Source organism: Budorcas taxicolor, chromosome 14, assembly GCF_023091745.1.
Source record: "Budorcas taxicolor isolate Tak-1 chromosome 14, Takin1.1, whole genome shotgun sequence".
NCBI lineage: Eukaryota > Metazoa > Chordata > Mammalia > Artiodactyla > Bovidae > Budorcas > Budorcas taxicolor.
Window position 1 is genome coordinate 18,163,946 of NC_068923.1, and position 24,632 is coordinate 18,188,577.

Here is a 24,632-nt window from a genome sequence, read left to right on the forward strand (position 1 = left end):
ATTTAATCAGGAAAGGAACCTTGGGGGAGGATTAGCCTAGGTGCTGGCATGTTCTCTTTCTCGGTGGGTAGTGAAGTCATGGATATTTCTTTATGTGTTAATGTTTGTGGTCATCAGACACCTCTTTCCTGCACATTTTTTCTCACTATGTTATCTAATTTCCTTTTATGGAGCTGTCAATAGTGTTTTTTGGTGAAGGGCTTATGATTCACTCTTAATTGCCTTACTATATCTTCAGTTTTTTAAAACCTTAAGTAAATACTTGCAAGGAGATCCAACCAGTCCATTCTAAAGGAGATCGGTCCTGGGTGTTCTTTGGAAGGAATGATGCTAAAGCTGAAACTCCAGTACTTTGGCCACCTCATGCGAAGAGTTGACTCATTGGAGAAGACTCTGATGCTGGGAGGGAATTGGGGGCAGGAGGAGACGGGGGCGACAGAGGATGAGATGGCTGGATGGCATCACTGACTTGATGGATGTGAGTCTGAGTGAATTCCGGGTGTTGGTGATGGACAGGGAGGCCTGGTGTGCTGCGATTCATGGGGTCACAAAGAGTCGGACACGACTGAGCAACTGAACTGAACTGAAATATTCAAAAAAATAAATGTCCTCAGTGCTGAAGGCAATATAAGATCTTCCATCTAAGAAAACCCCAAAGGCCAGTGTGTTATGTATACGGCTTGTAGAAAGCAGTGTTAACCACTTTTCTCAAATTCACAGGTTAACTTTGAGGAATTTAAGGATGGTTTTGTGGCTGTGTTGCCATCGCAGGCTGGTCATGCCTCCTCAGATGAAGACAGTGGGTCTTTGGAGTCGGGTAAGAGGCCTTTCTGGTCTTTCCGTTTCTTTCCGTGATTCTGTGACTTCTGGAGTATGATGTTGTACCTGAACAACTCAGCAGGTCTGTGTTCCCCAGCTGCATGGACTGGGACCAGCACCTGGGTTTTTTCTTCTTTGGCTTCCTTATTTGTTAAATGGTTCTGTTAGGGAAAAGTCTTGTGTTTTCTTCTGCACAAAATCCTCTGCATACTCTGGCACCTCTGGTCACTAGATCTCTGTAGTTTCCCCTGCATCAGGCCATTTTGCAACACCAGCTAGGTGTCCTGCAGTTCAACTCCATTCTGACATCATCTCCCTGGACACAGCTGCAGACCCCACAGGCTAAGACCGCACTGCCTTCAGACAACAATCTCAAGTCCAGCTTGTCACCTTGTGCTTCTGACCCACTAGCTAAAGATCAGCGGTGCCCACGGCCTCCTTAGGTTCAGTTAATTTGCTAGAGCAGCTCATGGGATGCAGGGAAACCCATTACTGGATCAGCTGTTTACTACAAAAGGATGTAACTCAGGGTAAGCGATGCATGGGCTTGTGGGAAGAGGCTCAGAGCCCCCACACCCTCTCCAGCCCTCACTCTTTCCCAGTCTCCCCGTGTTCACCAACCCAGAAACTCTCTGAATCCTGTCCTTTTGGGGTTTATGGAGGCTTCATTACACAATCATGACTGATCCAGTGATGGGGCATCAGTGATTGAACTCAACATCCAGCCTCTGACCTCCCTAGAGGTCAGGGGTAGGGCTGAAAGTTCCAACCTCTAATCACATCCTTGGTTTCCCTGGCAACCAGCCCATCTCAAGGTGTGGTTCTCAAAGTCACTTCATCAGCATAAACTTGGGTGTGGTTGCTCTCATCACTTAGGAAATTCCGAGGGTTTTAGAAGCTGTGCAAGGGATGGGAGGAAGACCAAATTCATATTTATTATGAGTCACAATCTCACAAATACCAAGTAATATCAAGTGCTGTCCTTACAGCAAAGGGTGTGAAGAAGATAAAGTGTGTGTGGAGGAGTGGAAGAATTTGATCATCAAAAGTGCAGGGCAGGTGTAAGGTGCTGGCCAGGCCGGGAGGCTTGTGGAGCAAGCAGGATGCCGCCTGCTGAGGCAGCCCTCCACCTGTCTTCTGTCTCAGGCCATAGTGCTCTGTGCTCCTGGGACTTGTTAGAATCCTGGTTTCCAGTGGGGCCAGTGGAACAAAGGTGATAGTTCAAAAGAAGTGAAGAGGGGCTTTGAAACTGGTCAGGGGGTGGAGGGAGAATTCTGGAGGGAGGCCCCCTTGGAGGTATGGACTGTGGGTCCAGTGGGAAGGTGATGGCGGACGTGCTCCTTAGAAGATGGGCCAACTCTTTGGCTGGCAGCGCCTGCCGTGTTCTGGCCGGATGACCGGTCGGGGCTGCATCTGAGGAGTGCTGGGAGGGAGAGTGCAGTGGCCAGCGAGTCCCTCCTTCCCCCACGGGGCAGGGGTTCGAGGCGTCTGCCCCACACAGGCCCCTGGTCTGCTCCCACACCCCGGGTCGGGAGCAGGTGCATGACTGGGGCAGTGGGTGCCATTGGGAGGTTTGGGGGTTATGTACCGTTCATGTAGATTCCAGTCAGCCCACCCAACCCTCCCCCAACCCCCGGAATCCTGTGGCTGATCGTACCCGTTACTCAGGTGAGGTTTTCTAGTCTGGAGCTAGGCCCTTGGGGAAGCACTTGCGGCCTCCCCTGGGGCTGAAATCGGTTGGTGTCCCACTGCCTCCTGCTGGAGCCATGTGGGAGCCCTGACCTGGGGGAGAGGAGCCTGATGGGGTGGAGTCTGATAAGGGGTGGAGTCTGCTGGGGGGAGGAGTCTGATAAGGGGGTGGTGTCTGACGGGGGAGGAGCCTGATGGGGTGGAGTCTGGCAGGGGAGGAGCCTGAAGGGAGTGGAGTCTGACTCGGGGAGGAGCCAGCTTGTCAGCGGCTGCCCTGGGATCTGAAGGGTCGGGTTGTTGGTTGCTTTGTCTCACGTTTCTCTTCCATGAGGTGGGAAGAAGGCCACTCACGTTTCCTGACTTGGGGTGTGATCGCGTGACCCCGGGCATGAAGGTGCCTGAGAAGGGCCATGCTCTCGTCATCGCTCCCTTTTCTGTGCTGGAACTCCTGTGCGTCTACAACTTGTGTCCTCTTGGTGACTGGTGCTTTTCTGTACCAAGCCCGGTTTTGTTTTGTGTTGTTTTTCTCTTTAAATTTTCAGAGCTTTCCTCAGTTACCCAGTCAGTTGGTGGGTCAGTCGCAGGCCTGCCTGAGGTGGCTCGGCCAGGGCTGGTGCACACAGGCGGCCCCTGTTGGGAGAGCCCAGCGAGCCCTGCCCCCGCCCTCTAGGCTGTGTGCTTCCCAGGAGGGCCACCCTCCCGGTTTCCCCCATGGGCGTCATCCCTGCTTCCCCAGCCAGCCCACAGAATCCCTCTCTCTGGCTTTCTAATCTGCCTGCTGGTCTTTCCCACCAACTCACGCCACATGATTGAAAACGTGTGCTTTGATGCTCCAGGGATGTGCGTGGCACCCTGGGGCCAAATGCCTGGGGTTTTGAAAGAACATTCTGCTTCTCAGTAGTTCTGCTCTTTCAGTGAAGGCCGTCACAGAACACATAATCAAAATGTTTTTCTTGGTTTTTATTTTTTTGCTTGTTTAATCTCTTGGCCATGCCACTCAGCATGGTAAGATATCAGTTCCCTGACTGGGGATTGAACCTTTGCCCCCAGCATTGGCAGTGCAGAGTCCTAACCACTGGACCACCAGGGAGATCCTAATCCAATGTATTTTTAACTTGTAGAGTTTGGCATTCTGCTCTTAGGAATAAATACGCACACACAGGAGGCACAGGGTGCGGCTGACCTTGTGGTCTGCCGGCCGTCTGGGCAGCGGTTGGGGACTGGCCCCCAGAGCTTCCCACTGAGAGGCCACAGCTCTGTGCTCTGTGGGTGGTGGGTGAGACGCTGCCCCCTCCTGGGCTGATTTGCTGCCTGGAGACGTTCCTGGAGACGCATTTCCCCCTGGTGGAGGGAGGAGGTGACACTTTTCGGAGAACATTTATGAACCCGTCCTAATGTGTGTGATTTCTGGGCGTCTCGTTGCTCTGATGAAAGTGCTGAGCAGCCGAAACAATGAAGAAAGGGGGGACCACATGAAGGGCAGGTGGGCCTCCGGACACGGACCGGGGGATCTCAGGAGGGGAGAGGCAGAAGCCCAGTCAGGCCAAGGGCGCTGGTGTGGTGCTGGCTCACGACCTCCGGTGAGTGGTGAGTGGCTGAGTCCCAGGCGGGGGTCTGCGTGCTGTCAGGCACACCTGGTTTCCTGAGTGTGTCCCCACCGCCCACTCCCACCTGACTTGGCCTTTCTCTTCCCGCTGCTCCCCGCTCAGCACCCAGCCACAGCCTGTGTGTAGACGGAAAGCAGAGCAGGTGCGGAGCCTGCATGCAGGCCCCTGCTCCCTGCATGGGGTGCTGAAGCCTCAGGTTCCTCCCTGTCAGGGGGAATGCCCCCTCCTCTCCAGCAGCCCCAGGAGTTCCCACATAGGGAGAGTTTACAGAGCCAGACCCTGCCCATGATAACCTCACAGGGCCCAGGAACATGGTCAGCTTGCCCTAGGTGTCCTTGTCACATGGAACTCAGCATCTTCCATCCCCAGACTCCTGCCTTGTCCTCAGTCTCTGTGGGTCGCTGGCATCACTGTTTCCTCTGGAGGCCCGGCTGGACCCAGCCTCCTCCTCTGATGCTCCCACGGTCAGAGGCTACGGGCCAGTTTCGGGTGAGGGGGAGAGAAGGGAGGTGGTACTTGGTCCCTGGGAGCATGACCCACCCGTGTGAAACGGTCTGTTTTCCTGACCTGGCCTTGCTTCCTGGGACCCTAGGCCTTTCTCTCCCACTGGCCCCTTCTGGTTCCTTCCCTTTGAACCTGTGTTCTCTCCTGGTCACAGCCCAGGCCGCACCCCCACTCCCCAGTCTCTCTGGCCACGCAGATTCCTGCCGAGGCAGTGTCATTTCTTCTCCGCCTGCGGAGTCCCCATTGCTCCGCAGATGTGGGCAGGTAAGGAGGGAAGAAGGAAGTGCAGGGGTGTATCAGGGCTTAAGGGAGCCTCATGAATCCCTAGCTGAAGTCCACATCTGCCTCTGCCCCTGACTTTAGACTCATGTGGACTCTGAGCCTTCCTGGCTGTGCTGAGGTCCTTGCCCTCTGTGTCCTGTCCAGGCGGGGTCCTGTATTGAGGTGGGGTCGGGTGGGTGGGAAATGACCTTCTGGTCTCTAGAGCACTTGGATTATTGGAAGGTTATTTCTTTGTGTAAAAAGCTAGATTTTTAAATTAGTTTTCTATCACATAACAAAAGCATATTTTGCTTGGAAACACCGAGAGTTTAGGATGGAAAGTCCTGTCTCCAAGCGTAGTTGTCTCAGCCCCAGCCCCACATTGGCCACTCCCTGTGTTCTGGCATTTTCTCTGTCTGTCCCCAAGAGCCACATCACACCTCCGAATCTGCATCTTTGTAAGCACAAGTGGGCCCAGAGTCTGTTTTAAGGAGCCCCACACACCTCCCATTTGCTTTCCAATTGCCTCCCGGGCTGTGCCCCCAAAGTACGTGAGCGGCTCTAACTGGTACGGCCGTCGGAGCCAGCCTGAGCCCTGTGGCACTGCAGGTGGAGCCCCAGGTTTACCGGAGCAGCCGGCCAGACCCAGTGTGAGGAGCCAGCTTCACCGCTCTGCGTGGAGGTTGGTGGAGCCTGCCTTGGCACCTCCCCCCCCCGACCCCCATCACTGCTCACATGACATGACACAGGAGGATGAGAGGGCATCTCATCACTGGAAGAGGGGCTGTTTGGGGACGTACATTTGGTTTTAAGGTATCTCTGGGTCTCACTTTCTGCAGGGCAGCTCTGGCCACAGAGCATCCTCCTTCAGAAATGGGGGTCTTGGAGCATCCCCACCCTCCCCTGGCCCTGCAGGTGGAGGGAAAGGTTAATTGGCTGAGGGTAGAAAGGGCAGCTGTGCCATAGCCACGGTCACCCCCATCCAGCACTCGGACCAAGGCTCACCCTGTACGACTTGGCGGGCTCGTGATGGATGCCTCCGGGGCCCCCAGTGAGACTCCTTGAGCTGTCCACTGCGGGAGCCTTCAGGCCTCCGTGTCAGAAAGTCTATCCACGGGGCAGATCCACCAGTGCGGGTTAATCGTGGCTGACATCTTTCTGTTTTTTTTCCACAAAGTCTCAAGTCTGATGAAGAAGCTGACAGCACGAAGGAGCCTCAGAATGAATTGTTTGAAGCCCAAGGTAAAGCCTGGCTTTGTGGTGAATGCCCCCTTTGGTCAGTGCTGGGCTGTCAGGCAGCAGGCTGCCAGCAAAAGAGAATTTCCTGGGAGGTGCCCAGTGTGGGTGGTCTCTCTGGGGTGCCTTTCTTCCTGGTAAGGGTCCCAGCTCTGAGATTCCTGAGGTCAGACCCTTGGGCAGAGCCGCTGGCTAAGAGAGCAGCCAGTTGGTTAGGGTTGCAGTGATCCTCCCGACCAGCAGGCACGGGCCAGGGGACTCCTTCCTAAGGTGCTGGGCCTGGGCCAGCAGCCTCCCCACCCACCACAGGTCCTGACTGTGCCCCTGTGGAGGGCGAGACGTGGCTCTGGTCCTGGGAACCTGGTGGAGCACCCGGAAGGCAGTCACAGGTGTGCTTAGCAAAGCTGGGTGCATCAGCATGTGGGTGTGCGGGTTCCTTAAGGACGCCTCTCACCAGCGTGTGTCACAGGGCAGAATGTGCAGGACCATGGCTCCAGCGGGAGACCAGAACTGACCTGGAGCTTCTCCTGAGTGAGAGGTCTGCGCTGGTGCTGAGCACCATCCAAACTGTGGTCCTCAGGGGCCGAGGCTGTTGCTGGCTCAGTGCTGAGCGTGGGGACGTCAGGCGAGTGAACCAAGTGTCTGTGCTACTGGATGAAACAGATGGACCTCTTTGTGTCCGAAAATCACTTCCTCCATCCCCTGGACTCAGAGTAAATCTAGGGGACGAGAGGAAGGGCTCCGGGGAGGTTATTCACTGAGTGATTTTGGGCTCTCTGCCCAGAGACAGGTTGGGTGCTTCTTTCCATCCAGGTTAGAACTGGCACTCGTGCACCAACACTAAGGTCAGACCGCACAGGACTTAACTTACCTTCTCTGCCAGCCCTGAGAACACCCCCTGGTGTCAGAACTGCTTTTCCCCTTTTTTGGTTCCTGCCTTTATTTATTTATTTTTTGATTTAAAATTTACTTATTTGGCTGTGTCAGGTCTCAGTGGCAGCATGCAGGATCTTCATACGTCATTTGGGACCTTTCATTCCGGTGCACAGGCTTCTGTCTAGTTGAGGGTTATTTGCTCCATGGCACGTGGGATCTAAGTTCCCTGACCAAGGATCGAGCCCGAGTCCCCTGCATTGCAAGGTCGATTCTTAACCACGGGACCTTCAGAGAAGTCCCTGTTTTTCCATTTTTCCATAGAACTTTCAGATGTTTTAAGCTGGAAGGGGTCTTGGAAGTGGCCCTTTCCTTGTGTTTTCCTCAACCCGATATACAGCATCATTCCTGATCATGGAGGCCTAGCTTTCCTCAGGAAAGGACTTTCTGATTATTAGTTGGATTATCACAGTAAAGGCCAAGATGACTCCTCTCTGGAGAGCTCCAGCCCACTGACCGGGAGCCGGGGTCTGGTCAGGTACAGGTGACCCTCGTCCTGTGTTGGGCAGGGTGGTGCAGTCTGGGCGTGGAAGGAGCTCTGCTTTGAAGCCTTGCTTATCTAAAGAGAGCTCTTTGTGGGCACCCCAAGGTCTGTCCTCTCCCAAAGGGTGTGTCTCTGGCAAAGCTTTAGAAATCTCAGTAAGCCACCTGGCTAACGTAGAAAGGCTATGAAACCTGGCCAGCTGTCACCCGGACTTGCTGCTGACTGAGTATGCATCTCAAAGACCCCTGTGGCTCCTGATTTGAGGTGGTATGGAAAACAGCCCACCTTGGAGTGTGTTTTGCTGGGAAAAAAAAAAAGAAAAAAGATAACACTCAACCTGCATGCAAACTAGCCTTTGGTGCTAAGTTCCAGTTTACAGGAGATGTTAAGGATGGAGGGCAGGAGGCCGGGGGGTGGTGAGGGGGCGGGTGGGAGGTGACCCAGTGACTCTGGGGGAGTAACCACACACACAGGGAAGATTCTGGGTTGATGCTGAGTTGAAGAATCAGCTGTCGGGAGACTTGGGAGAGAACTGGGATGTCGTTGTTGGGTTGTAGGGCCATCGTCGCACAGGGGTCAGGAGTGCATACGAAACACTCAGGGGTGAGAACACGGCAGCTGGGATTTGCCTTCAAATTCTTGGGCCAGGGACCTCTGTGGTGATTTATTGTCTAGGACTCTGCACTCCCATTGCAGGGGCCCCGGGTTCCATCCCTTGTCTGAGAACTAGAGCCTCCATGCCTTAACTAAGATTTTGCATGCCACAACTAAAAAGATCTCACGTGCAGCAACCAAGACCCAGAGCAGCCAGATAAATATTACCTATATATATATATATATCCGGGCAAGAACAAACAGGGGTAGATGAAGCCAGGGCGAGAGGCTGCCCAAGGGACAGGGTCATTGTTGGACTGTGCTGTTTGCTTTGGGCAGGTTTGGAGACCTTCTAGACGTTAATTTTTTAAACCTGGCCTTTTTATTCTAAGTGCGAAGCTTGCAGGTATGCTCCAAGTGCCGCAGCTTCTGTAGGCTCCCTTCAGAAAATGCCTTCCCCACGTGCAGCAGAGTCCCCCTTTTGTTGTGAAATTTTGCATAGAATTAAGTGGGAAGAATTGCACAGTGAGCCCCGTGTAGCCAGCATCGGAGGCTTGACTCTCACATGTGTCCCTCTGCCCATCTGTCAGTCCATCTGATTTCAGGGTAAAGTACCGCCTTGGTGTGTTTCCCCTGCTTCAGGCCAGCTGCCAGCCTGGGGTTCTGAGGTCTTCGGGAGCCCCCGGAAGCCCCGCAGCCACTCCTTCGACACCGCCGAGAGCCGGGTCTGGGGCCTCTGGGAAGAGCTGGGTGTGGGCAGCAGCAGCCACCTCACAGAGGAGGAGCTGGCCTTGGTCTGCCAGAGCATTGGGCTCCAGGGCCTGGCGAAGGAGGTGAGAGGGGATGGGACGTACTGCCTCAGAGGGCTGGGTCTTTGTGGTTGGTGCCAGGCCTGGAAAACCCCTTCACCCTCAGACACAGATTCAGTCACTGTCTGGCCTGGAATCCTGTGCTGACTCCCAGGGCTTGTTCTGAGGGTCCGTCTCGGGCCACCTTTGCGCAGGATGCTCCTCTGCCTGGAGCTCTCTCCCGCCTCTGGTCTCCCTAGGCCTACGGCCCAGCCCAAAGGTGGTGCCCATAGCATCTGGCTGTGACCCCGGCAGCTGTGTTCAGCCCTTCCCTCCTTCGGGACCCAGGGAGGAGGGGGTAGTGTGATGGGATGGGCCCCGCCTTGCTGACCCAGAACCGCTGGGATTCCGTACACACGTGTCCCACACATACATGTCCCACTGTCTAGCAGACTCCCTCACAGCAGACTCGGGTGGGTGTTTGGGAGATGCGGGATGCTCAGCTGGGTGGAAACTGACCAGGCGTGTGGATTCACAAGCCGCAGCCAGGAAGCCAGTGCTGGGATAGCAAGCCGCCTGCTTGGTGGGGTGGGGGCCGGGCCTGCGGGGTGGTCAGGGCTACTCGGGAGGAGCTTCTGAGCAGATGCCTGAGGTGCTTTTCTTTATGAGCTTGACGACCTGTTCAACAAGCTGGACCAAGATGGGGATGGTAGAGTGAGTCGAGGAGCTCCAGCTTGAGCTGTTCAATCATGGGTCCCCTCGACCGCTGGAACTGGCCCCGCTTGTCAAACCCAGTGTGTCCTGGTCTCATTACCAGGTGAGGTGGGGTGTTAACTCTTGCAGCCCAGGGTGACTGCCATCACTCTTCTGAAGGCCTGAGCTCTCTGCCTGGTCCCCAGAGTGGGGAGTGGGTGCCCAGGAGGTGGTTGGAGTGACCTGACCTGACCTGACATTGCTTCTGCCTGGCTATGCGCCACTGGTGAGCTGCTTGCCTTCTCTGAGCCTCAGGTTCCTCATCTCTAAAGTGGGCGCACCTCATAGGGGTCTTATGTGGATTCCCTGGGGTACACTGCGTTCCACCAACAGCACCCGGTCGCTCCTCCCTTGGGGGCAGAGTCACTATCAGGGCCGTGCCTTCCCTGGGAATAGCCCTCCAGGCTCTCCTGGAGCTGTGTCCTTCCCGTTTTTCATCCTGCACGAGGCCAGCTGGAGTCAAGCAGACTTTTTACACTGTGATGTTGGCCAATGTGTTTGGTTCATCTCTGTCTCGGGGTGGTCAGGGCTCCTTTTCCCACCGCAGGGCATGGTTGTCCTGGGGAGTCTTGCTGCCTCCTTTTTGGCACCGTGGTTGATCCCATAGTTTGTTGCCGCGGCCAGCACAAGCAAGAGTTGCACCTGCACAGGGAGAGAACGGAGTGTCCCCGCTAAGAAAAATAAGAGATAGAGACAAAAGATGGGGTTGAGAGGATCAGACCACAAATGGCTGATGCCTTTCTTTATTAGGCTACAATATTTATAGGATAAAATACGTGACTTAAGACATGCACAGGATTATTTTTTAACCTCAGGATACAATCACCAGACCCTTACCATTGTGTATGGAGCACTATAAGATTATCTATCTTACATGTTGCAGAAACAAGACATCTTGGGGCCTTAAGGGCTATAAAAATTCTTGAGGGTGGCGGGACAGGGAGCTTAGGAACGTGCCTAAGGCTCTGCATATCTGCCGAGCAGCTCCCAAGACTTAACCCTTTACGGGCAGTCCCCCGCAGTTTGTGGGAGGTGGTGCAGGAACAGTGGCCTTGTTCTCTGCTGGGCTGGGCGCGTCCGAAAATCACGTTTCTGCCCCCGAAGCCACTGAGATGGAGGAGTCGGGGTAGTGAGGACAGTGCCCGGCCACCTGAGGGCAGGGACTGCAGTCGTGCCCACAGCCCGCGGAGGAGGGCTCCTCCCAGGGGCCTCGGCCCCTCGTTCCTGCCCAGGAAGCGCTGACATGGCCCCGGGGCCACGTCCTGTGCATGCGGACACCGGTGTGGCTGGGCTGCGGGTGTGGGGCCTCACGCAGCAGACCGAGGTTCTCCTGCTCCGTCAGGGGAGCCCCTGGGTCCGGTGGTCTGGGGACACCAACCTCAGAGAGGAGGGGCCCGCTGCTCCTCCTTGTTCTGGTCCCAACAGCAAATGCCCTCCCTAGGGTGGGAAGCACAGCTTCCTGGCCGCACCTTAGCCTCACCCATCGGCTTTCCGGCCGAAGGATTTTTCTGCCCTTGTCTCCAGCCCTGAATCCTGAGGACACGTGCCCTCTGCTGGGGCCACTCCGCCTCTTCTGAAGCCCATCTTGGGTTTCTCTGCATAGGCTGGGTTTCCCTCGGCTGGTTTGTGCCTTCCCAGGCTCTTCCTCTGGGAGGACAGGCGGGAAGCCACCTTGTTCAGAGAGAAGTTACCTCGGGGGGCCCTGCAGGTGCTGGGGCATCCCCCCGCACGGCCTCAGGCAGATGGCCCTGAGCCCTGGGCTTGAGTCGCCTCCGTGAAGCCTGCAGTTCCCACAGGTCCTCCGAGCACCCTGTTCCCTGAAGCAGGAATCGGGGAGGCCGCGCCTGCCGAGCACAGGTGGTGATGTCACGGAAGGTGCGTGGGGAGGCCCGTGGCCCTCACAGCGCTGGTCCCCGTGTGCAGGTCCTGGAGGAGAGTGTTGGCCAGACCACCACATCGTCCCTCGTGTCCGTGTGCTCGGGCCCCCCACCTCTTCTGCAGTGTGGATGACGGCAGCGGCTTCGCCTTCCTGGAGCAGATCATCTCCTTGTGGGCCCAGGAAGGCGTTCACAATGGCAGGGAGATCTTGCAGGTGTAGGCCTGTCACGTGGCTGCCCTAGCAGAGGTGTCTGGGTGGGAGGATTGGGGGGAGATGCTGCCCACGAGGGAGGCTGGACAGAGAACCTCAGATACAGGCTTCATGGGCCCGTCGTCATCACTTTTTGCTTTATTTTTTGATATCGATATGTAGGACCTGCTAACTTAGAAACATGATAAGTAAACAGCAGAGAAAGCCCACAGCCTGAAACAAATCCTTTAGAGGTAGGTTTCAGTATCTCAGACTCACCCTGCAGTACATGTCGGCCTCCGAGCCGATCCTCGGTCCTGGAGGGCTAGAGGGCCTCTTACTGACTGCAGCACGTGGGCGTGGACACCAGGAGGCGCCGCCCACACGTGTCGTGCCGTTTTTCTAATCTGGAAGCTGCTGCCCAGACCTCTTTGTCCTCTGCTCCCGCCGTGATTTCATTGCTGAGAAGCGTGCTCTGAGCATGTCGTGGCGGCAGCCTCCCGGTCACTCCACACGCTTTAGCGTCCTGTCATTTTTCTCCCAGAAGCCCTCAGGGCCGTGGAGAAGCATGGAGATTCAAGTCCCCTCTCCCGCTTTACAGGAAGGGCTTCCCCGTGGGCCCTGCGACGTGCCTGCCCCACCCGTGTGTCTGCAACTTGTAGTCACAAGCGCCAGTCACTGAGAGAGCAGCCACGGCACCAGTGTTACCACTAGGCCGCCGGCAGGTGCGCGGGCATTCCCAGCCTACTCTTTTTCTTACTGTGGTAAAATACAGAAAGCAGTTTTCCTGTTCTTTTGACTTTACCTTCCCCAATCCCGAGGGGGAATGGCTGTGATTCAGGAATGCTTGGCTGTGGCTCATCGCTCTGTCAATCCTTTCCACCAACAGAGCCCACGTTGTTCCTGTCTGTTCTTGCTGTTTAGAGACGTATTAAGGGTTCTTTGTGTCTGAAATGGCAAGAACTCAACTCAAGCTTGGCAAGAGGAGGACATCTTTGTGACCAGCTGGGGAAGGAGGAGGATGTTTAGGCTTGGGGGTCCCAGCTCGGGGTTGTCAGGACTCTCCTGGCCTCTGGGTCTTGGCTTCAGGTCTAGCACCCTTGCACGGCTCCCCAGGACCCCGTGGTCTATACAGCACTTGATTGGACAGAGGAAAAGCCCTTCTCCAGCCCCCCTATCAATCCCCAAAGTCCTCTGCTTGCATATGCCCCCTTCTGTGTCTGTCCCTTTGTCCAGGAAGGGGGACTCTGTCCAGCCTGGGTCATGCCCGCCTCGGAGGCAGGGACAGTGAGGGGAGGATCTGTATGCTGACAGTGGGAGAGGGACATCAGTGTTGACAGGGACCTGGGGAGAGGTACCCCAGAGGGATGGGAGCAGGGGAGAGGTGCCATTCAAGAGGTGGAGACTTTGCAGACAGAAAAGGATGGTACTGGGACAGTGAGGTCTGGCCAGCAAATGTCTGAAGACCCACTCACCCTGCCTTGCCTGATGGGCCTTTCTGTTTTCAGAGCCTTGACTTCAGTGTGGACGAGAAGGTGAACCTTTTGGAGTTGACCTGGGCCCTGGAGAACTCATGATGGTGGGCGGGGCTGCCCAGCAGGCAGCTTTGGCCTGCTACCGCCAGGAGCTAAGCTTCTGCCAGTAAGAGCCCCGCTGTGGGGGGCGTGTGGGGCCGCTGGCCAGGCTGGCCTCCTTGCCCAGGACACGGGCAGCCTGTGGGAGGAGAAAGGGTGCTTCCAGCATGGTCACAAAGCACGGCATGGAGATTGGGCCCAGAATGCGATCCTTTTAAATTGGGTTTGGCTCCAGTTGAGCTGGATATTCAGGCCATCCATCTACTGAGCCTGTTGGCACAGAGATTGTTATTGTATTTTTATTGATGTGCTGAAGCTACAGAAAAGGTTGGCAGTAATTCCAATCTCCATCCTCACGACTTTGCATCTCGTTAGGTACGTAGGTACCGACAGATGAGACCTCTGACGTCAGGCAACTCTGCAGAGGGGCCCAAAGGAAGACTGCTTTGGGAGGATGAGGAAGGGAGACAAGCTTGGTGTTTCTCCAGTGGGAGAAACAGGCATCAGGATAGCCGGTGCACTGAGCCTCAGGCAGGGCCTGGGGTGACCGGACAGAGAGAGGAGTCTCCTCTGCTCTGGGCAAGTGCCTGGCACTTAGGTGCCAGGCTACAGTTGGCAAGGCTGTGACCAGGCAGAATAATGGGTGGCCAGCCTTCTCCCCTTCATGCATCCAGTCTCAGGTTAGGTGCTGGGGATTCCTGGGGCCTGAGGCCCAGCTGCAGGCAAGAGGGAGCGTGGATAATTTCCCACCTCTTCTAAGGCCGTCTGGAGGGGTGAACACTGCATGCCCCGGGCTCGAACCTCTTGGTTCAGAAACCTGCTAGAAACCCCACTGCAAGCCAGTTGGCTTCTTGCTGTATGTACTTCTGTAAAACAGACTCAATAACTGCAGAAACCATCCTGGTAGGAGGAGGGTCAGGCTTCCCAGGTGACGCTAGTTGTAAAGAACCTGCTTGCCAACCCTAGTGCAACCTGCTTGCCAATGCAAGAGGCGTGAGAGATGCGAGTTCCATCCCTGTGTTAGGAAGATCCCCTGGAGGAGGGCATGACAGCCCAGTCTAGTATTCTTGCCTGGAGAATGCCATGGACAGAGGAGCCTGGAGGGCTACAGTCCATAGGATTGCATAGAGTCGGACATGACTGCAGCGACTTGGCACACATGCACAGGAGGTGGGTCAGAGCCCAGCGCTGGCCACTGCTCAGCACTCTTAGGCCAGCTGAGTTTGTTCCTTCAGACCAGCTCGCGAGGCCCAGAGCAGTGTCCCCAGTGGTCTTTCCCTCCTTTCTGTAGGGAGCAGATGACCAGGGAGCGAGATAAGGCAAGGCAAGACCTGGAGAAAGCTGAGCAGAGGAACCTGGAGTTTGTGAAGAAGACGGACGACCCGCACTCTGCCCTGGAGCAGCTCACAGAGGAGGTCAGGTAGGTCCTGCCGGGGTCCTGGGCCAGGGCGGATGGTGGACCCAGGCTGCTGCCAGCTGAGGCTCTGCTGTCTCACCTGAGCCCTCAGCAGGGAGCCCGCAGACCAGGCATCACCCATGCAGCGGGCTGAGCAGACTCCCGCAGAGTTAGCCCGGCTGGTGGCGGACAGAAGAGAGGAAAGCATTTCTGACCTTTATGAAAGCCTTTCCCTCTCTCTCGATGTGTCACCTGCCTCCCTGTGGTTCTTTGCTGTGGCTGCGTTTGGCTCCATCCCAGACAGGGGAGGTGCCGGGTCCCCCCTGGACACACATGGGGCTCATGGGGCTCCCCGCTGGGGGGCAGCCTGACTGCACACGCTCTTCCTCTGCCGCCAGCGCTGCCCTCCCCAAGTGCCCACAAGCCGACGGTGACTGGCTTCAGGCCATCAGTCGGGGAGCTGAGAATGGATTTGCATTGGTCTCAGCCTGGTTGACCTGATTCTCCCAACCACCCCGAAGGGACTCCGTGAAGTTCTCTTTGAGTCAGAGAACCGGAGCCTTGTTATCTCTATCTAAGAATCTGGTTGGGGGACACAAGGCCTCGAGGGCCATGTGAGTGTTTGGATTTTGCTCCATAAGTAGCACGGTGTCATTGGTACGTTTTTAGAAATAGCGTTTGCAGTTGTGTTAGGTTATTCTAACAGCAAAAAGTGTTAAGGGATACATGTTCATTGCAGAAAACTTAGAAAATACACACACAAGGAAAAATAAAAGCGAACATTTCACATCCACAGAGGTTATCGCTCCTGACCCTTTCCATGCGTCCCTCGCTTCTTCCTGTGCATGTGGTCGCTTTCAGAGGCGTCGCTGCTGTAATGTTGCATATCCTTTCTGAGCATCAGTCATGAGGCTCTGCCATATGTTACTGCACCTTTCCCCTTTAAAGAGGGAAGTGGTATGATCAAGTTTGTAAAACTCACCCCAAGATCTGCAGGCTGTTAGGTTAACCACGCACATCAAACTGTTTCCCTGAGTGACAGCTGCCCTTGTGCCCAAAGCTCTGTGGTGAGTCTGAGGGAGGCCGAGCCAATCATTTCTGGTTTCGACCACAGTCAATTGAATGCGAACCCAGCCAGGCTCTGCCGAAATAAGAGTTTCCACTCAGCTTCACTCTAGATATACTGGGTTTGAGAATCCTGTTAAGCAACTGTTTTAGTGATGTTGTTCAGTCACTCAGTCGTGTCCGACTCTTTGCGACCCCATCGAATGCAGGGCACAAGGATTTCCTGTCCTCCACCATCTCCCGGAGCCTGCTCAAACTCAGGCCCATCGAGTCAGTGATGCCATCAACCATCTTGTCCTCTGTCGTCCCCTTCTCCTCCTGCTTTCAATCTTTCCCAGCATCAGGTTCTTTTCCAGTCAGTCAGTTCTTTGCATCAGGTGGCCAAAGTACTGGAGTTTCAGCTTCAGCATCAGTCCTTCCAGTGAATATTCAGGACTGATTTCCTTTATGATGGTTTGATCTCCTTGCAGTCCAAGGGACTCTCAAGAGTCGTCTCCCAACACCACAGTTCAAAAGCATCAATTCTTCGGTGCTCAGCTTTCTTTATGGTCCAAATCTCACATCCACGCATTAACTGCTGGAAAAACCATAGCTTTGACTAGATGGACCTTTGTCGGCAAAGTGATATCTCTGCTTGTTAACATGCTGTCTAGGTTGGTCATAGCTTTTCTTACAAGGATCAAGCATCATTTAATTTCATGGCTGCAGTCACCATCTGCAGTGATTTTGGAGCCCAAAAAATAAAGTCTGACACTGTTTCTACTGTTTCCCCATCTATTTCCCATGAAGTGATGGGACCGGATGCCATGATCTTTGTTTTCTGAATGTTGAGCTTTAAGCCAACTTTTTCACTCTCCTCTTTCACTTTCGTCAAGAGGCTTTTTAGTTTCTCTTCACTTTCTGCCATAAGGGTGGTGTCATCTGCATATGTGAGGTTATTGATATTTCTCCCGGCAATCTTGATTCCAGCTTGTGCTTCATCCAGCCCAGTGTTTCTCATAATGTACTCTGCATAGAAGTTAAATAAGCAGGGTGACAGTATACCTTTACTTTCTCCTTTACTATATGCTAAATAAAAGTTTATAGAACTTAGAAACTTGAAATGTATGCAACAATTGAAGTTTTGATATTATCTCTAACATTGTCTGAAACGATCTAAGAATTTGGTAGTTGTTTTTCATATCAGTGTTAAAATATTATTTATCGCATTTTTAATACATAGGTTTCGCCAACTGATTTCTGCATATAAGAAAAAGACATCTGAAACTTCTGCAAATAGCAACACAGTTATGTCATCTGATACCGAATTACTCTTGGTGATTTTACCATAGATAAAGTAGGAATGAGGAAGTTTCAATAATGAAAGAACTGTGAAAAAATTAATGTAAATTGCACGTGTATTTTATTTTTTAAATTAATTTCTTTATACTGTAGTATTCAAGATTCTTTAAGAAGTTAACTGTAGGTGATTTAACATCAAAGACAGTATTGTCTGAAAAGAAATCCATCTGTTTAATATGGCCCTTAAAGTCCTTAGATCTCTGTGTAAATCAGAAAAAAAAAAAATTTAAGTGAGTATGCTGTACATTTCATCTGTATTCATAGTATCGCGGATGGGGCGTCTTAGGAAAGTGAACTTTCATTGTTAGAAATGGTTTGCATTTAGTGAGTGAATAGTTAGTAGTTACTGTGTAATGATTAGTCTCACTAAAATAGTTACCATCATTAAAACTGGGAACTTGAATAATCCCTTCCTGGTAAGAGAAGAAATGATTAACAGTAACTGCAAAGCTGAGCCAGTGTGCAGCATAGTCATGAGAGATTATTTCTGAAAGATACCTACCAATTGTACAGAAGGCAGGAAAGCAATGCCTGGTTGAGAGCCAGTTGTTTTGCCTATTGTACCAAGCAGGTCTAGATTACCAACTCCATTCCTTACAGATCCCGAGAGAGTGAGAGAGGTGGACTTCATTAGGATCAGATATTTTCTTTGGTGTGTTGGGCAATTGTCATGAGAGTATAGTTTTGTAAGAACAAGTTGTTCTCCTGCCATCAGTTAAAAGATTATCATAATAGATGTTCAAATAGAACAACTTGGGACTCTGCAGGTTCTAATAAAAGCACAAAAATACTTTGCATTAACAGAAACAGCATTAGGTCCACTGGATGTGGCATCCAGCACATTGTACAGGGTACCCAAGGACTCCTTTAACCGAGTGAAGTGAAAGTGAAGCCACTCAGTCGTGTCCGACTCTTCGCGATCTTATCAAAGGAGGCTTCCCAGGTGGCTCAGTAGTAAAGAATCCACCCGCCAATGCAGGAGATACGGTTTGATCCCTGTGTTGGGAAGATCCCCTGGAGAAGAAAATGGCAACCCACTCTGGTACTCTTGTCTGGGAAATCCCATGGACAGAAGGGTCTGGGGAGCTGTCGTCCATGGGGTCACAAGAGTCAGACACGATTTGGTGACTGAACAACAAAAACGGTAGGTTGGTTTATTACACTAGTCAGAGGAGACACAGATGACAGTGTCTTGGTCTTCAATATGCTCAGAATAGAGTTCTCTCTGGTTAATTTCTGTATTTTTCTAAAGAAATTTTCGAAGAAAACATGCTTATTTATTTGTTCATTTGTTCACTGAACGGATAACTTTCAAGTGTCTTTTCTGTACTAAGCATTGTTCTGATGTCACAGGGTGCAAACATTGAAAAATAACTGCGCCATCTCTCCTTGCTCAAGCTTGCAGTGCTCCTCTCCCCGTGGAGTCACTGCGTGTGAGTCATCCATCCAGCATCAGATCATGATGGCCCTGGGAAATGTTGTCCAACAGCACCAGAGTCTGTGGCTCCCTCCATCCTTCCCTCCCTCCCCTTGTTTATCAGCTTAGGATGTGATGATGTATGCCTTCCAAGCTGAAAAAGCATGATTTCTATAAACATTTGACGTATAATGGGAAGGATTGATATAATGATGTCCCTCACTAGTACACAGCACTCTTTGGACCATCCTGTGTGGTCCAGATACTCTTGAGCAATGGAAGGAGATAGTCTCAAGAGATTCTTTTTAAACATGTTAGTGTATATATATATGTACAGAAGCTGAACTTTTTTAAAGAAGTTATACATATATGTATTTTTTTTTCTGTATATATATAGGGAACTATATATATTGAGAGAGAGAGAACTTTTTAAAAAGTTCAGCTTCTGTGTACCCTACTTCCTGCTCACCACTACAAGTCTAGTCCCCATTCTCACCACTGAGTTGAGCCCCTTTACCCGTTTGCCCTCCCCCACCTGCCTTTCAAGAGATGATCCTTTCTATACCTGGAATCACTACATCTTTCATACTTCTCTTGCCTTTGGAAAGAGGGCCAGGAAGAGAAGACTTTTGTTTCCGATGTTTTCCCTTGCTCTGAGGCTCCGTGCCTTTGACCAAGCTTCCCTGTGACAGGGCGTCTTCTCTGTGACCTGAAGAGCCAGAGAAGTCGTCGTGTCCCTATAGTCTCTGCTCAGTGCTCCAGGCAATAGAGATCCGGAAACACTGTGCTGTTTAGGCGTGCTCTTGTCAGCTTATAGTACTGATTGTGTTAATGGTATGGTATCATTTTCTGTCAGTCTCCTGGAGTTTGGTTAGGATTATGGTTGTTGTGAAGAGCAGTTCTTTTCTTTGTTGTTTTGTTTTGCATTTGATGACTATAAAGGGGAGGAGTGGTTCTTAGGCATTAGTGGCTGTTCCCTTCCTCCAGTGTGGCCTCCAGGTGTGGTTTAAAAGGAATACTTTTAAACAGAGCCTCAGTCTTAAGGTTTTAATATTCTGTATTTTTCTTCCATTGATTTAAAATGTATCTTACTTTTTTCTTTAATAGTGGTTGAAAGTTCTGAAGAGGACTCATCAAGGAGGTAGGATTTTATGGATGTTTAAAATTATATGTTTAAGGGAACATGGAGAAGAGAAACTAAAGTTTGTTGAGTGTTCTACTCTGGGTTAGACACTGCATTACGTGCTTAACATTTGTGACCTCATAGAGTCATCACAGCAGCTTTGTAAAGTAGCTGTGTCCTATTTTTGCTTAATTAGGCAACTGTGGCTTCAGGAGGTTAGTGAATTGACCCTGGTTAAAATGAGCTGACCTGTGATTTGACAGTTGGCCTTCCTGGCTCCCACGTCCACTCCCATGGCCTCAGCAGAGACTGAGAAGTACCCGTGTAGCATATAAGTTAAAGATATAAATTAGTTCTTTGACTTGAGTACATTTTAAGTTTCGACATTGTGGGGAAACTCCCTGTACTCCCTTAGAGTAAAGGAGAGAAGTGGTGCCATCTCAGTAAGTGGTATCCCTGCTGACGGACCGAGAGTCCCATTTTGGACGGACTAAGATTCGTCTCTGAACCTTGAACAGACAATGGAGAAGGAAAAGCCTATTCTTCCGCTTTGTTTTAAGTCATCAGGTTTACTCCAGTTTGGACAAGCAAGAATTATTTCAGTCCATCAGTGGGATTTTCAGTTCAGCTATTAGGACTTTTGGTAAAAACAAATTATTTTTAGGATCTGCCAGTACATTGGCTATCACTGTCTGTTATGGAAACTGAGAATGAGTGTTAACTAGATATTTCATAGGTTGGGAGAGATGGATGCAGAAATAGGTAAGGAAAAACTTTTTTGGAGACTTCCCTGGGGGTGCAGTGGTTAAGATGGTTAGTAAGACATCTTCCAATGTAGGCAGTGTGGGTTTGATACTCGGTCAGGGAAGCTAAGCTCTCACATGACCCAGGATCAGACAGCCAAAACATAAAATAGAAGCACCATTGGAACTAATTCAGTAAAGACTTTAAAAGTGGTCCACATCAAGAAATCTTTAAAAAAATTTTTAAAAAAGAGCTGTTTTCAAACAGGCCAAATTTTATTCATGTCAAGAAAGTTCATTTAATATATAGACAAACTTTTGCTTTTTTTTTTTCTTTTGTTCAAGGACATGAGCTCACTCATTTTTATTGTATGTTTTTGCTTTAAAGGTTTCCCAACAAACCTGGCATTGATTTAGGGCCTACATCAAACAACGAAGTCTTAGATTTTAAAACCAAGGTAAAGTGTTCTGTTGTGAAATTAGTTTTCCTGCTCTGAAATTAGTTTCATGTAGTATTTACTCTTATGATTAGACAGTGGAAGTGACAAATAGATTCAAGGGATTAGATCTGATAAACAGAGTGCCTGAAGAACTATGGATGGAGATTTGTGACATTGTACAAGAGGCAGTTCTCAAGACCATCCCCAGGAAAAAGAAAAGCAAAGAGGCAAAATGGTTGCCTGAGGACGCCTTCCAGATAGCTGAGAAAAGAAGAGAAGCAAAAGGCAAAGGAGACATGGAAAGATATACCCATTTGAATGCAGAGTTCCAAAGAATAGCAAGGAGAGATAAGAAAGCCTTCTTCAGCGATCAATGCAAAGAAATACTGGCAAACAATAGAATGGGAAAGGCTAGAGATCTCTTCAAGAAAATTAGAGATACCATGGGCACATTTCATGCAAAGATGGACACCATAAAGGACGAAATGGTATGGACCTAACAGAAGCAGAAGATATTAAGATGAGGTGGCAAGAATACACAGAGCTCTACAGAAAAGATCTTTATGACACAGATAACCAGGATGGTGTGATTACTTACCTAGAGCCAAACATCCTGGAATGTGAAGTCAAGTAGGCCTTAAGAAGCATCACTGTGAACAAAGCTAGTGAAGATGATGGAATTGCAGTTGAGCTATTTCAAATCCTCAAAGATGATGCTGTGAAAGTGCTACACTGAATATGCCAGCAAGTCTGGAAAACTCATCAGTGGCCACAGGAAAAGGTCAGTTTTCATTCCAGTCCCCAAAAAAGGCAATGCCAAAGAATGTTCAAACTACCGCATAATGGCACACATCTCACATGCTAGCAAAGCAATGCTCAAAATTTTCCAAGCCAGGCTTCAAGAGTACGTGAACCATGAACTTCAGATGTTCAAGCTGGATTAAGAAAAGGCAGAGGAACCAGAGATCAAATTGTCGACATCCTCTGGATCATAGAAAAAGCAAGTGAGTTCCAGAAATGCATCTGCTTCTGTTTTATTGACTGTGCTAAACCATTTGACTCTGTGGATCACAACAAAGTGTAGAAAATTCTTCAAGAGAGGGAAATACCAGACCATCTGACCTGCCTCTGGAGAAATCTGTATACAGGACAAGAAGCAACAGTTAGAACTGGATATGGAATAATAGACTGGTTTCAAATCAGGAAAGGAGTACATCAAGGATGTAAATTGTCACCCTGCTTATTTAACTTATATGCAGAGTACATCATGAGAAATGCCGGGCGGGATGAAGCAGAAGCTGGAATCTAGATAGCTAGAAGAAATATCAATAGCCTCAGATACGCAGATGACACCACCATGATGGCAGTAATTGAAGAAGAACTAAAGAGCCTCTTGATGAAAGTGAAAAAGGAGAGGAAAAAGTTGACTTACAACTCAACATTCAGAAAACTAAGACCATGGCATCTGGTCCCATCACTTCATGGCAAATAGATGGGGAAACAATGGAAACAGCGACAGACTTCTTTTGGGGGGCTTCAAAATCACTGCAGATGGTGACTGCAGCCAGGAAATTAAAAGCTCCTTGGATGAAAAGCTATGCCCAACCTAGACAGCAGATTGAAAAGCCAGGGACATTACTTTGCCAGCAAAGTTCTGTCTAGTCTGAGCTATGGTTTTTCTAGTAGTCATGTATGGATGTGAGAGTTGGACTATAAAACAGGCTGAGTGCCGAATAATTGCTGCTTTTGAACTGTGGTATTGGAGAATACTCTTCAGAGTCCCTTGGACTGCAAGGAGATCCAATCAGTCCATTCTAAAGGAAATCAGTCCTGAATATTCATTGAAAGGACTGATGCTGAAGCTGAAACTCCAATAGTTTGGTCATCTGATGCGAAGAACCGACTCATTGGAAAATACTGATTCTGGGAAAGTTTGAAGGCAGGAGGAGAAGGGGACGACAGAGGATGAGATGGTTGGATGGCATCACCGACTCAATGGACAAGTTTGTAAAACATCTGGGAGTTGGTGATGAACAGGGAAGTCTGGTGTGCTGCAGTCCATGGGATCGCAAAGAGTCGCACACAACTGAGCAACTGAACTGAGCTGAACTGATGTTGATATTTTCATAAAATTTGAAGAACAGCGTAGATGCATAAAAATATATTAATAAAATCATATGAAACAGAGGCTTTGCTCATAGTATATCCTTAAGAACACGGATATCTTACTGATCTATTGTATATAAATTCTAAATGTGTTTCTCCACATACCTTATTATACTTGTTTTTTTTTCTGTAAAGTTTTTTCTTGACTAGAAATGTCTCACTTTTTCCTTTCTTCTTCCTCCTCTACCTTATTTTTTTTTTTAAATTTTTACTGTTAACCTAATTTTTCTTTGCAGAACACATTTCTTCAGTGTCTGTTCTTTCAGTCCATCTCTCTCTGTCTCTATTGTGAACATATTTGCTTATGGCTTTCTATTTAGAGTGTGGCTTTCATTCATGATCATTGCCCTACGGGTTTAACCTTGTTTTTTCCCTGTTTCATAGAAGCAGCTGAATTTTTTTCCCTGTTTCATTGGTCTCTAGCTGTTGGACAAACAGAATAGAAGTAGTTTATCCTGTTTGCAGTTCTAGCCCATCTAAATAAGATTCTGTTAAAACCTAAACTTTCATATTTTCCCTTCACAAGTGATAATGTATGTATATATTAGTCATGGAAGCAAATTTCAAAATATAGCAATTAATTTGAATGTCTTAGTTTCTCAATAGTGCTCTAAACTGCTGGGGATAAATTATTACTCTAGGAGATTTTGGAAGAGAAATTAGTCTAGCGGGTGGCCTAGTGTTTGTATAGCAGTCAGTTAGGGGTAAGGGGAGGAACATCTGGGGCTTCTGACGTCATCTGTCATAATCCTTTCCCCATGAGCAGGTCAGTCAGTGCCAGAACTGGGATTTGAATCCACGTCTGAATGACTCCGGAGCCTGTGCTCTTTGTGTTAGATCATAGAGGAATGGGGGCTGTTATAATTCTTTATTCAGGTTGATACTTGTTATATTCTTCAAGCTCTATTTTCTTCTCCAGCATGTCCTGAAATCAAAGTTACCGAAGCTAATGAAGGCTTCTCAGCAATCCAAGAGAAACAGTAAGTTATTTGAAGACTGTCCTCCTGGTGTTATTCCTTGATTTGAAATGACACACGTTCTCATGTGCTCTCTCCTGTTTTCACTGCAGTAGAAGCAACATGTGGCATTTTGAGACCAGAGAGTACAACTTTGTCAGAGGACAGTAATTCTGACAGTAACGTTGAAGATGTGGTTGGAACATTTCCCAAACCATCTCCCTGGTTGGAGGGCATCTGCCGTCCTGCCTTCCCAGCGCCTGAGCCTGTTTCAGAACTTCCCAAGTCTGCAGCAGGCCTCGGTCGTGCAAAGGTAAGGTGTTCTGTCTGTAACTCTTCTTTCCCTGTGTTTGTTCACAAGCCATTCCCCTGATCCTTATGGTGACAAAAAGGATCCCACCACAGAACTAGAAGCCTTCAAAGTCACGATACGAAATGGTGTGATAATAAGAGCCGTACATGTGCGTGATTCAGATTTATAAATACTGGCGTACTAACTGTGCCGTTCTGAAAGAAGAGAATCACAGAGCACTGGGGAGAAACAACTAGATGAGTATGAAGATAGGGAGGAGGATGAGGGGAAGAATTCCTTTAAGAAGGACAAGATGAATATAAGATAGAATGAGGGTGAAGATGAGACAGATATTATACAAAAACACAACAGAAATCGTGGGG

At 50.1% G+C, this 24,632-nt stretch overlaps 2 long non-coding RNA genes across 2 annotated transcripts in view; both read left to right on the plus strand.

The window, feature by feature from the left end:
• The window catches only part of LOC128059590 (uncharacterized), a 36,721-nt gene extending 22,103 nt beyond the window's left edge, over nt 1-14,618 (plus strand). The window contains exons 2-3 of the long non-coding RNA XR_008200600.1: nt 6,058-6,122; nt 14,602-14,618. This is a non-coding gene — a long non-coding RNA (uncharacterized LOC128059590). The remainder of the gene's footprint in view (nt 1-6,057; nt 6,123-14,601) is intronic.
• Nucleotides 14,619-14,627: 9 nt separating this feature from the next.
• LOC128059591 (uncharacterized) lies at nt 14,628-23,971 on the plus strand. Its single transcript, XR_008200601.1, has 4 exons — nt 14,628-14,730; nt 19,637-19,670; nt 20,784-20,853; nt 23,921-23,971. It is a non-coding gene; the product is annotated as an uncharacterized LOC128059591 (long non-coding RNA).
• Nucleotides 23,972-24,632: the final 661 nt, after the last annotated feature.